The sequence below is a fragment of the Mus musculus genome, chromosome 11 (genome assembly GCF_000001635.26).
Source record: "Mus musculus strain C57BL/6J chromosome 11, GRCm38.p6 C57BL/6J".
NCBI lineage: Eukaryota > Metazoa > Chordata > Mammalia > Rodentia > Muridae > Mus > Mus musculus.
In genome coordinates, this window is record NC_000077.6 from 119521848 (window position 1) to 119537137 (window position 15290).

The 15290-nt window shown below is 51.2% G+C and overlaps 1 long non-coding RNA gene across 5 annotated transcripts; it reads left to right on the top strand.

The window, feature by feature from the left end:
* The first annotated feature begins 1325 nt into the window (after positions 1 to 1325).
* Gm39484 lies at positions 1326 to 7888 on the top strand. Of its 5 annotated transcripts, none has more exons than XR_880352.1 (3): positions 1326 to 2321; positions 5581 to 5642; positions 7137 to 7888. It is a non-coding gene; the product is annotated as a predicted gene, 39484 (long non-coding RNA). The 5 variants fall into 5 exon arrangements; XR_880353.1 differs by lacking the exon at positions 7137 to 7888 and adding an exon at positions 6772 to 7120; XR_003949828.1 differs by lacking the exon at positions 7137 to 7888 and having other exon boundaries at positions 1326 to 1875; positions 2147 to 2321; positions 5581 to 5773.
* Positions 7889 to 15290: the final 7402 nt, after the last annotated feature.

Below are 15290 nucleotides of genomic sequence, written 5' to 3' on the forward strand. Positions count from 1 at the left end.
TTTCAGGGATTTCCCGAGCTTAAGGAGCTTTTTTTCCTGCAGGATAGAATATGTTTACCTCCTTGTAGAGTATCCTGTTGCCTCATCTACGGATGTCCTGTGTCTTAATGAGCTTCCCTCCAAGATGCAGTCAGATCCTGCCTTGTGAGAACGGCCAAGAAGAAGCTCTCTTGAATCCTAAGCCATTTCCTGACAACACAGACAGGTGACTCCAGGGAAGATACATCCTGACCACAGGAAATTGAGTGAGCCAGGAGGGCAGCCAGACTAGGCTGAATATTAGGGGTGACATAGGGTTCCCATGGCAACATGGGCCAGTCAGAGGGCACTCGAGAACCAAATCCTTAATCCTAACTCCGACCATCTGCTTTGGGGCTCCTGAATGTCTCACTTCTGGATAGAGACCACCCTGTGTCCTGGGCTGGCCTTTCCTCATTGGCTTCTTGGGGGCTTCCTTGTCAGTAGTGTGGCCTCCCCCAAACAACCCATCTCCAGCTATGTAAAAGCATCTCCGGTTGATTCCTCTGCCAGCTCTGAAGGTCTGAGTTTGGCAGAGCAGGCTCAGTGTCACTGCCAGCCATGGAGTACACAATGGGCTGCCCCTTCCTCCACATCCGCAGGGCTGACCAATGCCAGCTCCTCCCTCCTTTGGCTTAAGATACAGCACAGAGGAGAGGAAACCCTGACAGGGCAAGGCTGTGGGAATGGCCCTTGGGAAACTGATGGCAAGAGATGATGCCATCTGGAGCATGTTGGGGATATTCCACCACTTGGTGGGTCCACTGCAGAGAGTGACCTTTTCCAGGTGCTGGCTCCTCTTACCACCCAGCACCATGGTGCCACACAGATGTCCTGGCTGTGGGATCTGAAGCCTGCTAGATGTCCATTCCTGGCCACAAGGCTCCATGCCAGAACACAGGACTGGGCTGGACCCCATAATGACATAACCCAAGGACCTCAGATTCTAGGATTGACGGAGGCAGGGGCAGGTGGACAGGAGAAAACCAATCACGATCCTGACAGAAATGCCTTTGGGAGCATCTGCTGCCAGTGTGGCCCGTGCTGTGCCCACGAGGCCAGTGAGCATATGGTTGCCCTGGCTGCCTAAGCCATACTCCTGCAAAGAGCTTCCCTCACAGTGCCTAGCCCCACGGGGAAGCCGTTTGTCCGGATGTTTGGACACAATTCTGGGCAGTCCCAGAAGCTTGTCTGGCTCCCCGCCTGGTCATGTGATCCTCCAGACACAGCAAGCAGCCCTGAAGCCAGATCTTGCACTTACTAGCAGTGTGGTCTGGACCAGGAACACTTGTCCTCCTTTGTAAAAGGCTAGTCTAATAAACCAGAGTCATGTAGAGCAAGAGATGTGGTGGTTAAAATGAGAGCGGCCCCAGAAGACCGTATTTGAATATTTGATTCCCAGCTGGTGAACTGTTTTGGAAGGATTAGGAGGTATAGTCTTGTGGAAGCGGTGTGTCACTGGGGGTGGACTTTGAGGTTTCAAAAGACCACACCAGGCTGAGCCTTGTTCTCTTTGTCCATGTTTGTGGATCAGGACGTAAGCTCTCAGCTACTGCTCCTGCCCCATGCCAACTGCCTGCCGCCTTGTCATGGACTCACCCTCTAAAACTGTAAGCAAGCTCTCAATTAAGTGTTTTCCTTTATGATCTATCTTAGTCATCCTTGCCTCTGCAGAGCATTGGAACACTAAGACAATGTGACAGCCCAGAACCCCCTCGTCACAGAATGTGCCCTGTGCCAGTTGCAACCCACAGAAGTGGCTCCAGGGGAGCTGTAGCACAAGTTCCAGAGGCCCCAGGAACAGTTTCCACCTCCTCTTTCCTGTGCCTGGCATACATCTGGCCTCTGCCATACCAGGTGACACCATGTCTCCTCCAGTCAGTATAGTATCTTAGTGTGTTCTCCTGAGAGGGGCTGCCTGGATAAACTGACATCTTTAGGCAGAGGTATTCTGACCCAGGACAGAAGGAGAGGACTCCTTGAGGCGTCTGGGCACTCCTACAGGAATGCCCTTCAAGGCACTGGCTTTCGTTTCCAGAGAACTTCAAGGGACGTCTCTCCTGACATAATGGGAGCAGAGTCCTTTCATCCAGCTGCCTCGAGCAGCCTCCTCCTCCTCTCTTTCCAGGGAAGAGGAAGTCTGTGTTTACTGAGTGTGTGCATGGACTGCCTTCACAGTCAAGATTATCAACTGTGTTGGATGGCGAGAAGACCCACAGAGAAAAAACATGGCAGGGGACATGGAGAGGTGCACAGCATTAAATTGGTGGTCTAAGGAGGAGAGATTCCAGGTAGTCCTGAAAGTGAGTCACGGGATAAGCAGCCTAAGTCTCTGAGGCACGATGGAGCGGGGAGGTGAGAAAGCAGAGGTGGATGGTAAGGGCCCAAGATGTCACAGAGAGGAACAAGAATGGCCAGGTCTTGCTGGGCATGGTGGCTCACGCCTTTTATCCCAACACTTGGGAGGCAGAGGCAGGCGGATTTCTGAGTTCGAGGCCAGCGTGGTCTACAGAGTGAGTTCCAGGACAGCCAGGGCTATACAGAGAAACCCTGCCTCAAAAACAAAAAAAAAAAAAAAAAAAGAAAGAAAGAAAGAAAGAAAGAAAGAAAGAAAGAAAGAAAGAAAGAAAGAAAGAAAGAAAGAAAGAAAGAAAGAAAGAAAGAAAGAAAGAATGGCCAGGTATGTGCCCAGCTGAGTCCAGGGTCCCACCCCGTCCTGAGCCAGACGCGCCTGCGCAGCACAGTGGACGGCCTGAGACAGGAAGTCCCGCCCCTCGGCTCCAACTCTGAGCAGGCTGTCAGCTTGACGGGTCCGCCTCTCTGAGATCCGCTCTGCACACCGCGTTGCCATGACAACTGGCTCGCCGAGGCAGCGGCGTCGTACGTTCGAGTCCCAGCTGCGGCTCCGCTGCTTGTGGTGTCGCTTGAGGGCCGCGCCCCGACACGCGCCTGCTTTTGGCAGCCCGCCTAGCGCCTGAGGCGGAGGGAAGGGCTATGAGCTTGCCCCGCAGGCCGGGGAGCCTGGCCCAGCGTCCCAGGGCCCTCCAGGGACAGTGACAGTGCATGTGTCCAGGACAGAGTTTTTGCCTCGCAGTAGGGTGTTGAATTTGGTTTAAAATAGGGTTTAAGTTGCATATTAACACACGTTCCGGGTAGAAAACGTGAGGAAACAGTTGAAAATATAAAAGCCATTGACCTGTGCGGAATTGAACCATGGTGTTCTGGTTGTGGTTTTCTTATTTTGTTTTGTCTTATTATTTTTATTTTTTTGTCAACTTAAAGCAAGCTGGAGCAATCCGGGAAGAAGAAACCTTAATTGAGGGATGGCCTCCATTAGATCATAAGTCTGTGGGGATGATTTTATTGATTATTGATTAATGTGCTAGGGCCTAGCCCATTATGGGAGGTGTAACTCCTGGGCAGGTGGTTCTAGGTGCTACAAGAAAGCAAAAACAAAAGAAAACCCCAGTGTAGTAATGTGTTGGTGACACACACCTTTAATCCCAGCAGTTGGGAGGCAGAGGCAGGTGGATTTCTGAGTTGGAGGCCAGCCTGGTCTACAGAGTGAGTTCCAGGACAACCAGGACCACACAGAGAAACCCTGTCTTGAAAAACCAAAAAGGATTTATTTATTTAATGTATATGAGTATACATTGTAGTTGTATAGATAGTTGTGAGCCTTCATCTGGTTGTTAAGAATTGACTTTTTTTTTAAGGACCTCTACTTGCTGGGGTCAAACCCTATCTCTCCAGTAGACTCCACTTGCTTGGGCCCTGTTTGCTCTGGCCCAAAGATTTATTTATTATTATACATAAGTACAGACGTACCAGAAGAGGGTGTCAGATCTCATTACAGGTGGTTGTGAGCCACCATGTGATTGCTGGGATTTGAACTCAGGACCTACGGAAGAGCAGTGGGTGCTCTTACCCGCTGAGCCATCTCTCCAGCCTTTATTTTTAATTTCCTGTGTGTACATGAGGGTGCTTGTGTCATGGAGGTCAGAGTTAATGCATGGAAGTCCCCTTCCAGCACATGGCTTCTGGCGATCCCAGCAGCCTTTATGTTTTTCCCTGCCCCCATCCATGTCTGAAAAGTGGAGCTATTTGGTGTTTTCAGGTCGGGAGTGGTCTTGTTCTTCCTCAGAGTCTTACAGACTAGAGCATGGCGGCTCTCTGCTCAGTGGGCATCAGGTGACAGAAGTTTCTAATATTGCTCCCCCCTGGGGCCCCTTGGGTAGAGTCAGTGAAGCAAACAGCCCTGCCTGCCCAACTTTTGTATTCTTCTCAGAGGGCTAGACATTCAGAGGTTCTTACCTGCCCCCACCCCACAGCCTCAGGAACCCTGCTTCCAGATGCCTCCGCCCCCAGACAGAGCCTGTACTGTCCCTCAGAATGTCTCCTTCCCAAGTCACTTCCCACGTCTCTGCCGAGAACCCTCCAGTGTCTTCCCATACCGTTCAGGAAATGCAGGTGTTCTCTCGTCCATCCCACCCAGCCTTAGGCGGGGAGGCAGGACAAGCTGCCAATCGCACACCACACTGTGGGAACCTGGAGTCTCGGCTGGAGGAAGCGAGGAAGGACCTGTTCGAACCAGACTTGGGAGACTTTGAGGAAGCCAGATGACCAAGATCAACGGTCCTAATTTTTATTGAGACTGAGGATAGGACTGAAGCTGCAGATGCCAGAGCAGCAGTGACCCCATGAACAGTTTGGAGGTTCTCACATTCTGTGTGCAGATGAGACTCCCACAGATCTCAGAGTGGGCTCACCTGATGTCAGCATCTAGTGACATTGTCTAGATACAGTATTATCTCCAGGCCAGTTGCTCGTGGCTTGGCTTCTGTGAGGTCCTTGTGCTCTGACCTACCTCATTGTCCCTTAGCCACACCCATTGTCCCTTAGCCACACCCCATTGCCCTTAGCCACACCCATTGTCGTTTAGCCACACCTTATTGCTCTGTCTGTGTGCTCATACCTGGGTGATTTCCACTTCATGACAGTGGGACCCAATGCCTGGAGCCCTGCTACAGTGCGCTTGGGTTGTTTGTTTGTTTGTTTGTTTTTGTTTTTTGTTTTGGTTTTTTGAGACAGGGTTTCTCTGTATAGCCCGGCTGTGTGCTTGTTTTTATTGTCAACCTGACATAAGAAGCACCTGGAAAACGCGATCCTCAGTTGAGCGATTGTCCGTAGCAGCCAGGCCTGCCACCATGTCTGTGAGGACATTCCCTCGTTGTTGATTGATTGGAGGCCCAGCTTACTGTGGACAATGCCTTTCCTAGGCAGGCGGACCGGCATTATAGAAGAATGGTAACTGTGCCAGACAGTGGTGGTGCACGCCTTTAATCTCAGCACTCGGGAGGCAGAGGCAGGCAGATCTCTGTAAGTTCGAAGCCAGCCTGGTCTACAGAGTGAGTTGTAGGACAGCCAGGGCTATACAGAGAAACCCTGTCTCGAAAACCCAAAGAAGAAAAAACAAAAAGAGAAAGGTACTGAGCAAGCCAGGAGGACAAGATGGTGAACAAGCTCCTGATGGCTTCTGCTTCTGTTTCTATCCTGTTTCAGATCCTGCCCTGACTTCCCTCAACGGCAGACTCTCCCTGGAACGTGAAACAAACCATCTTCAGGTGGTTTTTGATGTTTCTCACAGCAACAGAAAAGCAAACCAAGACAGACACCCACAGATCAAGTGGATGGCTCCTCCCTTCTCCCCTTGCCTCCCCTTGCTAGGTCACAATAAAAGTGTGTGCCAGCAGTGCCTCTGTGCCCTGGGGAACTCGGGTTGCCCTAAGACCAGAAACCAAAAGGGGGCACCCAGCTGGGTCTCACTCTATAGGGAAACCCAGGAAGGAGCCCCTGGTTTGGGACTCTTATTTTTTTTATAAGATTTATTTCGTTATTTTTAGTTATGTGTAGGGGTGTGTGTGTGTGTGTTTGTGTGTGTGTGCGCGTGCGCACGTGCATGTGGGTATGCACACATGAGTGCTTGCCCTTCATTCTGCCCCTTCACTCAGTGGAGTCCTCTGTTCCCTGAACCAAATCCTCCTCTCCTTCCTCTCCACATCCTGCCTCCATCTTCTCCTTCCTCTCCACATCCTGCCTCCATCTTCCCACTGTAGAGTCCAGGTGACACTTCGGTGCCTCTTGTTTGTACCAAGCCATTTAGATATTCTCTGTCAGCAACCCCATTCTTTCTGAGTTGGGACTTGAACACCTATGTGGCTGCAGACGAGAAAGGACAGTTAGAGATTTGAACCAACAGCCTGCAATCTCCCCTTCCCACTGTCGAATGACCAGCCTGGCCACACAGTCATGGAGGACAAAAAAGCAAGAGAACCCAGCTCTGTCTGTCTGGTCAAAGTGGGCCAGGCTTTAGCAGACACCCCCAGCCGGAGCAGGGCCTGAAGACCACCCTGCACCTGGTGCCTACGTTCACCAGGGCTGCAGCCTGAGACACAACCTTACTAGTAAGACCTCAGCTACAGACTAGCCTGAACTGCAACAGGCTTGGTCATGGGATTTATCTACATGGTTCCAGAAGCTTCCTGACTGCTGACAGCCAGGCTGGTTCTCATTCCTGCCTGTCTCTGCCAGTATTGAGTGTGGTTCCTCCCAAGTGCTGAGACCATAGTCGTAAGCCACCACACATGGCTTGGATCTCTTCTCTTACAGAAGTCAGCCATGTGGAATTTAGGGCCCACCCCAAGATCATGCAATTTCATCTTCACTCGATCCTGTTTTCACCCCCATTCACAGGTTCTGAGTGGACGTGAATGTGGGGAGGACACTTGTCAACACATAGTCGAAGTCCTATGTCCTAGAAGGAGGAGCTACTGCGGTCCTCATGCCTGGTCCATACTGTCCACCTCCCCACACACCCGAACTACGCTGTCACGTGGTTGTTCTGGGCAGCAGGTGTGCCCTGATGTAGAATAATGTCACTTCCCAAATGACAATGTGGAGCAGGAATTGGCAGCCCTGACTCGAGCTGTGCCTTGTCTTCCTTCTGAGACCCTCTGAGGCTTTTCCTCCCAACCCTCCACCTTGCCTAGTCTCTCCCAGGGCACCTTGCAAGCTACAGTCCCTCTGTTTTAAACAATCACGTCTCCACTCTTCTGCAGGCACCTTTCCTCCCAGGCTGGACCCCTGGAAGCAAGAAAGCCAGCAAAGCCCTCCCAGTCCCGGCTTTCCTCAACAGTCGCGCTGGCCCGGGAATTACACGGCTCCCATCGTGTGCCAAAGAAGCCAGTTCTTTTCAAGGAGCATTTCTGTGGTGTTTTTTCCCTGCTTTCTGCATCTGTGCTGACATTCTGTGATTCTTAGAGAACCGATTCTGAAGAGCAAAACCAGGAGCCAAGAATCTTCAAGCCAGAAAGACTGCTTTGAGAACAAACAGCTAGGGCCTCAGCCTACCGAGTTCACAGCGTGGGTGGGCAGACCCTGCTGGCCAACCCCAGCTCGGTGGGAAGCGGCTTCCCCTGGAAGGCGTGGAGGACACTGAGGGCAGAGGCAGGGACCCACAGACTACTCAGGCAACGGACTTCTTGGACATGACACCAAAAGCAGGGGCAGTGTGAGAAAATACAGCCAGGACATCGTCAAAATACTCCGTGTTGCCTAGTGTCTTGGGACAGGAGCAAGGGTGACGACGACCCATCCACGGGACCACGGAACATGCTCACGGTTGTGGATGCTTTTCTGTCGTGTACAGCAAACCCGGTATCGTCAAGACTGGATTCAAAACTGGGCAACTGCTGGCTAGAGAAGGCACAGCACCTAACTCGCTGTTCTTCCAGAGAATCTGAATTCAGTTCCCAGCACCACATCAGGAAGCTAACATCCAGCTCCTGGAAAACCTCCCCTCCCCTCCCCTCCCCCCCTCCCCTCCCCCCTCCCCTCCCCTCCCCTCCCCTCCCCCCTCCCCTCCCCCCCTCCCCTCCCCTCCCCTCCCCTTCCCCCAACCCCTTTCTCTCTGTTACAAATAAAAATAACTTTTTTAAAAAGACAAGTAACTTGAATATTTTTTATTTATTTTATTTTTTTAGGGATGCCAGGCACACTATAGTGAATCACTATAATCACATTTTGTTTCATCTTTGTACATCAAGAAACTATACAAATAGCCAAAATGCACAAGAGAGTCTGGCTGGCACTGGTCTTTAGGGAAATGTGAACAGACTTACAGGAGGGACCCCATCACACCTGTAATCTCGAAAGCCTGAATGGCAAGTGAGGGTGTGCATGAGCCAGAACCCCTCTGTCCCGTGACGCGTGACAACCTGATTTATCCCAGGACCCACATGATACAGAAATTTTAAGAGAAATAACTTCCACCTCTGCATACTCTCTGTGGCATGCACTGTCACTATACACACAAAAATAAATGTAATAAAAAAAGGGGTTTTGTTTTTCAAGGGTAGGGGCTAGAGTTTATGGATAGGAGTGCTTGCTATATAAGCATAAGGGCCCAAGTTCAAATCCCCAGAACCCACATGAAGTCTGGGTATGAGGTACCTGTAACCCCAGGCTTGGCAGCCCCTAAGAACTAAACATAGAACTGTCATATGATCCAGTAATCCTACAATCCTACCTCTGAAAATGTAACCAAGAGAATCAGCACAGAGTCAAATGGCACTTGTTTGCCAATAATCTATCTTTTTTTTTTTTTTTTTTTTTTTTTTTTTAGATTTCTTGGACTAGAGAGATGTTTAAAGCATGGCTGCTCTTCCAGAGGACCCGGGTTCAATTCCCAGCACCTGTATGGCTGTTCATAGCCACCTCTCACTTCAGCTCCAGGAGCATAACGCCCCCTAACGCCCCCTCCTGTTCTTCATAGGCACCAGGCATGCCCATGGTGCACAGACACACAGAGACAAAATATACACACATAAAATACATTAATAAAGTTGGGTGGTGGTGATGCACACCTTTAATCCCAACACTTGGGAGGCAGAGGCAAGCAGATCTCTGAGTTCAAGGCCAGCCTGGTCTACAGAGTGAGTTCCAAGATAGCCTCAGCCACACACAGAACCCTGTCTCAAAAAACAAACAAACAGACAAACAAACAAAAACAAAAACAGAACAAATACAAAAAGGAATAAAATTTTTTTTTCTGAGACAGGGTTTCTCTGCATAGCCCTGGCTGTCCTGAGACTCAATTTGTAGACCAGACTGGTCTTGAACTCAGAAATCTGCCTTCCTCTCTCTGCCTCCCGAGAGCTGGGATTAAAGGTGTGCACCACCACTGCCTGGCTAATAAATTTTTAAAAATATTTGCTATGTGTATGTGAGTGAGCTTTGATGAGATTCTGTACCATGAATGTGCAGGGGACAGCAGAGACTAGAAGATGGTAACAGATGTCCTGGAACTGGAGTTACAGATAGCTGTGAGTTGCCGTGGGGGTGTCCAGGTCCTCTGTAAGAGCAGCCAGGATTCTAACCACTGAGTCATCTCTCCAGCCCCCTCACCTGTCCTTATCTACATCATTCTCAATAGCCAAAGAATCCATCAATAGATGGGGGTGGCAAAGTCAAAAACACGGTTTGGCCTCACAGCAGAAGGCGACCCTGCTTTGTACTGCAAAACCAAGGAACCCTGAAGCCATTAGTGAGAAAGTCAGTCCTCAGAGGACAAGTGCCTATACCTCTACTTTTGTGAGCTGTCTTCAGCATACAGACTCTAGGAGACAGAGGTAGATTTGGACCATGGAGCTGGAGATGTAGCTCAGTGGTAGAGCATTTGGCTAGAATGGTGGAGGCCCTGAGTTCCCTCCCCAGCATCAGACACACATCAGCACTTATGAGAGGCAGGGCTGAGATTGAATGCCGAACGGAGCCTTTTGCTTAATGGGTACGAAGCCTCTGCGAGTAGTCACGCAAACGCTCTGACTAAAGTAACAGCAAGGACGGCTCAGCATTGTGGCATAGTGTTGCGTGCACACTCAAAACAGTAAACGTTCTTATCTATTTACCACGACCAATATGAGAGAGAGAGAGACAGAGAGAGACCCACCTCAATAATACTACACTCACCACAAAAGGGAGGGCTGGGCTGGCAAAGGCACTGACAGCCTGAAGTTGGTCCCCCGGGTGCATGTGATTAAAGGAGAGAGCTGATGTCCACACACTCAGTGGTGTGTAGTGCTATATGTGAACAGAGGGGCTGGGGATGTGGCTCAGGGGTAAGCATGCTTGCTATGTAAGTACAAGGACTCATCAAATTCCCAGAACCCACATGAAAGCTGGGTATGGCCGTATGTCCCTGTGACCCCAAAATAGGAGAGTGGAGACAGGCTGAGCTTGCTAGTTTGGTAAATGTCTGCATCTGTAAAAGGGCCTGTCTGAAGAGAATGAGTCAGACAGTAGAGAGCTGTGGAGGGAGAAGACAGTAGGCACCCCCCTCTGATCTCTGCATCCTGACACACTCACACACAAGTGTGTAAATGCACACACACACACCCCACAGAGAGAGAGGTAGAGACAGACAGACACACACACACACACACACACACACACACACACACACACACACACACACAGAGCCCTGATGTGTGCCCTCTATGTAAAGTCCCCTAGGAAGGGGCTTGATGCTGGAGACTGCCTGGATAGGACACCTCTTTCCGGGCACTCGTCTCTTCTGCCCCCTGCCCTGCCCTGGGCAGCGCTGTTAGGCACAGCCCCAGCTCCACCCACCAGGGCTGTTCTCTGCTGGTTCTGTGCTGAGCTCGGGCTCCCTTCCGAAGCCAATTTTCTGCACAGTGAAAATGTTTTCTTTGTGCCCACTTGAGCAGATGGCCCCCCACCTTGGCCTGAATTGAGAAGCACAGAAATCAAACAGGGGACAGACGGCCTCCCTGGCACTGTCTTATGGGCACAGAGTGTGCACACGCGCTCTGTCCCCCCTCCCTGCAATGGCTTCCACTTGCTCCATGCTGGATCTGGCCCAGGTACTGAGCTGAGCCTCAAACCTGGCTACTTTTCTACCTGGGAGCCCCACTCGGGCTCTTAGCTGAGGTGTCTACTATGGCAGGTGCAGAGGTGATTTTCCTAGAATGAATAAATGGTGAGCATTGCTGCCCAGCTCCTGTGCCTTCCCAGGGTGGTTGAGCAGCACCATGGCCCATCTTGCACTTCTGCCCATATCAAAGCCGAGAAGCTTCTAGGCCTACCACTGGCCGTCATACAAATTAACCAATGTGACTGAAAGGAAGGCTCTGGACAGGGCTAGGGAAGGGTCGCAGGACTCCCAGGGAAGGGACAACATGGGGAAAGACAGGCTACTGGGGTGGGTTCCTCCCTCTGAGGAACATGGATGTGCCGTAGCCTGGGGAGTCCGAGCCTTGAGTTTCAAGGAAAACCATGTGACCACAGACACCATCCAGCCCTGTTCCACCATTGTAAGTCAGGGGCAGGACGAAGGAGCTCACTGTTCATGTCCCAACATGGCTAGGCGAGTCCCAGAAGGTGAAAGGTTCTTCTTGAATTTCTAGATGCTTAGAACCCTGCTGCTGGGCATGGTGACATGGCCCTTTGTTCCCAGCATTTGGGAGGCAGAGGCAGAGGCAGAGGCAGAGGCAGAGGCAGAGGCAGAGGCAGAGGCAGAGGCAGAGGCAGAGGCAGAGGCAGAGGCAGAGGCAGAGGCAGAGGCAGAGGCAGAGGCAGAGGCAGAGGCAGAGGCAGAGGCAGGGGATCTTTGCGAGTTGTAGGTGAGTATGGTCTACAAGTCATGTCCCAAGCCAGCCAGGCCTACACAGTGAGCCCTTCTCAAATAAAATCCTGCTTAGCTGGTGTCTCTTGCCTGTAAGCCAAGTACTTGATAAAGCTGAGGCAGGAGGATTACCCCATGGTGACTTCTAAACCAGTCTGGGTTCTAGACTAAGACTCTATCTTGAAATAGTTCCCTGTTAGAAACATTCCTCGGACCTCCTACCGGAGGCAACACGTGTGCTGGTGTCTGGTCTGCTGCCCGCTGCCGTGAAAAACACATATTTTATGATTAAAAGCAGCCTGGGCAGGAAGGGGTTAACTTGACTCACCCGTTACTGTCCACCAGGGGAAAGCCAAGCAGGAGCCTGGAGGCAGGGACTGAAAAGCACAAGTCCTGAAAGAACCCTACCTCCTGGCTTGCTATCCAGGCTTGCTCAGTCATGTACAACCCAGAACCATTGGCTCGGAGGTGGCACCATGCACAACTGGCTGGCTCTACCACATCCATCAGCCAACCAGCAATCAAGCAAATGGCAGAGGCATTTGACTCTAGCTTGTGTCAAACTGACAAAACAAACGGAACCAGCACAGGTGGTGAACTTGGATGGAGTTGTGTGGCATTTCCAGGGGCTGGGCTGGATGGCTCTACAAAGGAGATCAACCTGTACCTGTGGGTAGTGTTTGCAGTAGCCAGGGTTGCAGGGACCACCAGAGTGTGGGATGCAGTATGGGGGCAGTCTAGCATGGAGGGACAACGGAGTGCACGTCCTCTTTCTTCCAGGTGATGCATGCTGGGATGCACCCATCTTCCATCTCTCTCCCCGCTCAGCTGCCTGTGGGAAGAGACAAGGCAGCAAGCAATCCAGGGCTCCTGCACCCAGGCTGCTATGGCATGAAGCCGAGTGCCAGGCCCCCCACACGCCATCTTACCTGAGCACTGCAGGATTGCATGGCTCCACCTCCTCACATTACCATCTCTCCACAACACAACCCTGAAAGCCAAAGCTCCCAGTTCAAACCACACCCAAGTGTGGGCATCCCCTGACTGGCACCAACTCCCTTAGCTTCTGGGAGTTTTCAGCGTCCTGGGAGGGACGGGGTAAGGGAGGATAGCACCCAGCCCTCCAAAGCTGACAGCACTGGTGACAGGAATCCCAGCAAGGCTGGGGTGTGGCAGAAGAGGGGAAGCAAGGGAGAAACCCAGCTTTGGGTACCTGTTGTGTCAGCCCCTGGCACGTGCCTCCTCGCCCTAGCTTCACAGTCCTGTACCATGAGTCCCAACAGCTAGTTAGGAGAGAGCACTGAGCTTGGAATCAGGAGTCCTGGTTCTACTAAAAGCCATACAACTTTGAACACCTCTTACCGCCTCTCTCGACCTGACTTACAGTTAGAGATGTCATGGGTAGTGTGAATCATCCACCTGGCAAAATCTGAAATCACCTGAGACGGGAGTCTCATCAAGGGATCGTGTGGGTTAGGTTGGCTTATGGACATGCCTGTGAGGGATCTGGGTAAACTGAGGTAGGAAAACACATTCTGTGGAATATTATACAGGCTAGAACCTAGTCTGTGATCAAAGAGGGAGCTAGGCATAAGCATTCACGTCTTCCTGCTTCTTTAAGATTTATTTTTATTTTATGTGTATAGATGTGTTGTGTTGTGTGTACAATGCTGTCTTGTCTGGGGCCAGAAGAAGATAAAGATCTCCTGTAACTGGAGGTATATATGGTTGGGACCCACGATGTGGGGGCTGGGAATTGTACCAGGGTCCTCTACAAGAGCAGCCATAGCTCTTAACCACTGGGCCAGCTCTCACTTCTTGACTATGAATTCAACATGACCAACTGTCTGGAGCTCCTGCCCCTGCAGTGAACCCCTGTGTGCACCTGCAGTGAGCCCCTGTGTGCACCTGCAGTGAGCCCCTGTGTGTACCTGCAGTGAGCCCCTGTGTGCACCTGCAGTGAGCCCCTGTGTGTACCTGCAGTGAGCCCCTGTGTGCACCTGCAGTGAGCCCCTGTGTGTACCTGCAGTGAGCCCCTGTGTGCACCTGCAGTGAGCCCCTGTGTGCACCTGCAGTGAGCCCCTGTGTGCAATGTGTCTCATGAGCTGTGTCCACTTGCAAACGATCACATCAGCAGGACTTGATGACTGTTACATCTCCTCAAAGAAGGGCTAAGGTGTCACAAGACTGTCACCTATGTATCCCTTGGCTCTCTGCCACCTGTTGCCCACAACTCTGCCCTAACTAAGGTAGCCTTGGGAAAGGCTAGAGTATTTTGATGGTTTCTATGTGGTTGGCCCAAAGAGTGGTACTATTTGGAGGAGTGACCTTGTTGGAGTACGTGTGGCCTTTTGGAGTAGGTGTGGCCTTTTTTGGAGGAAGTGAGTCACTGTGGGCATGGACTTTAAGACCCTCAACCTAGCTGCCTGGAAGCCAGTCTTCTGCTATCAGCCTTCAGATGAAGGTGTAGAACCCTCCTACACCATGCCTGCCTGGATGCTGCCATGTTCCTGCCTTGATGATAATCGGCTGAACTCTAAACTTGTAAGCCAGCCCCAATTAAATGTTATTCTTATAAGAGTTACCTAGGTCACGATGTCTGTTCACAGCAGTAAAACCCTAACTAAGGTGAGTACGTAGGCCAGGAAAGACCAGGGGGAGGGTCCCTTTCATGTGGCTATGGGAAGCCATCATCCTTGCTGGGTAGATTTTCCAGTGTGACCTTTGGGACTAGCCCGTTCACTCCAGTAACCCCTCACCTATGTTCTGTAAGGAAGCCCCAAACTCATTGGCCCCAGAGGGAACCTCAGTGGGATCTTGCCTCACTGTGTTGTTGAAACTTAGGAGGGGGAGGGGGAGGGGAAGATGGGATTACATCTCCCTGGAAGGAAGTCTAGCTAACACAATCTGTCACTAGTGAGTAGCGAGTCCTCCATCTCCAAAAGGGTCCAAGAGGAAACGGCTTGGTGTACTCCAGAGACTCCTGGGACTCCCTCTTCTCTGGAACCCTGAGTTCCTGAGCCTCTCCCCAGTCGTGTACACAGGCCTCTGTGGCTAAGGCTCACCACTCCCCTGAGCTGTTTTTACTCTTCTGACCTGGGTGTCACTGGCCAGTGTGCCAGGATCAGGTTTGACAACTAAGTAAGATTCCTTCTAGGTTGTGTGTGTGTGTGTGTGTGGGGGGGGGGGGGGTTGGTGTTTTTTAAGACAAGATCTCACTATGTGGCTCTGGTTGGCCTAAAACTCCTCATGTAGACCAAGCTGGCCTTGAACTCAGATATTTGGCTGCCTCTGCCTCCCAAGGCCTGTGCCATCATGCCTGTATTTTGCTTTTTTGTTTTGGTTTTTTGAGACAGGGTCTCTCTGGTACTGGTAGGCCTGGCTGTCCTACTTTGTAGACCAGGCTGGCCTTAAACTCAGATCTGCCTGCCTCTGCCTGGGATTAAAGGCTGTAAATAAAGTTCTGTGGTTAAAGGGCTGTGCCACTAGCACATGTTTGTAGTTTTGAATGAGTAGTTTACAACGCCAGCATTAGTTGGAAGGTTGAAACAGGCAGAATTCTGAGTTT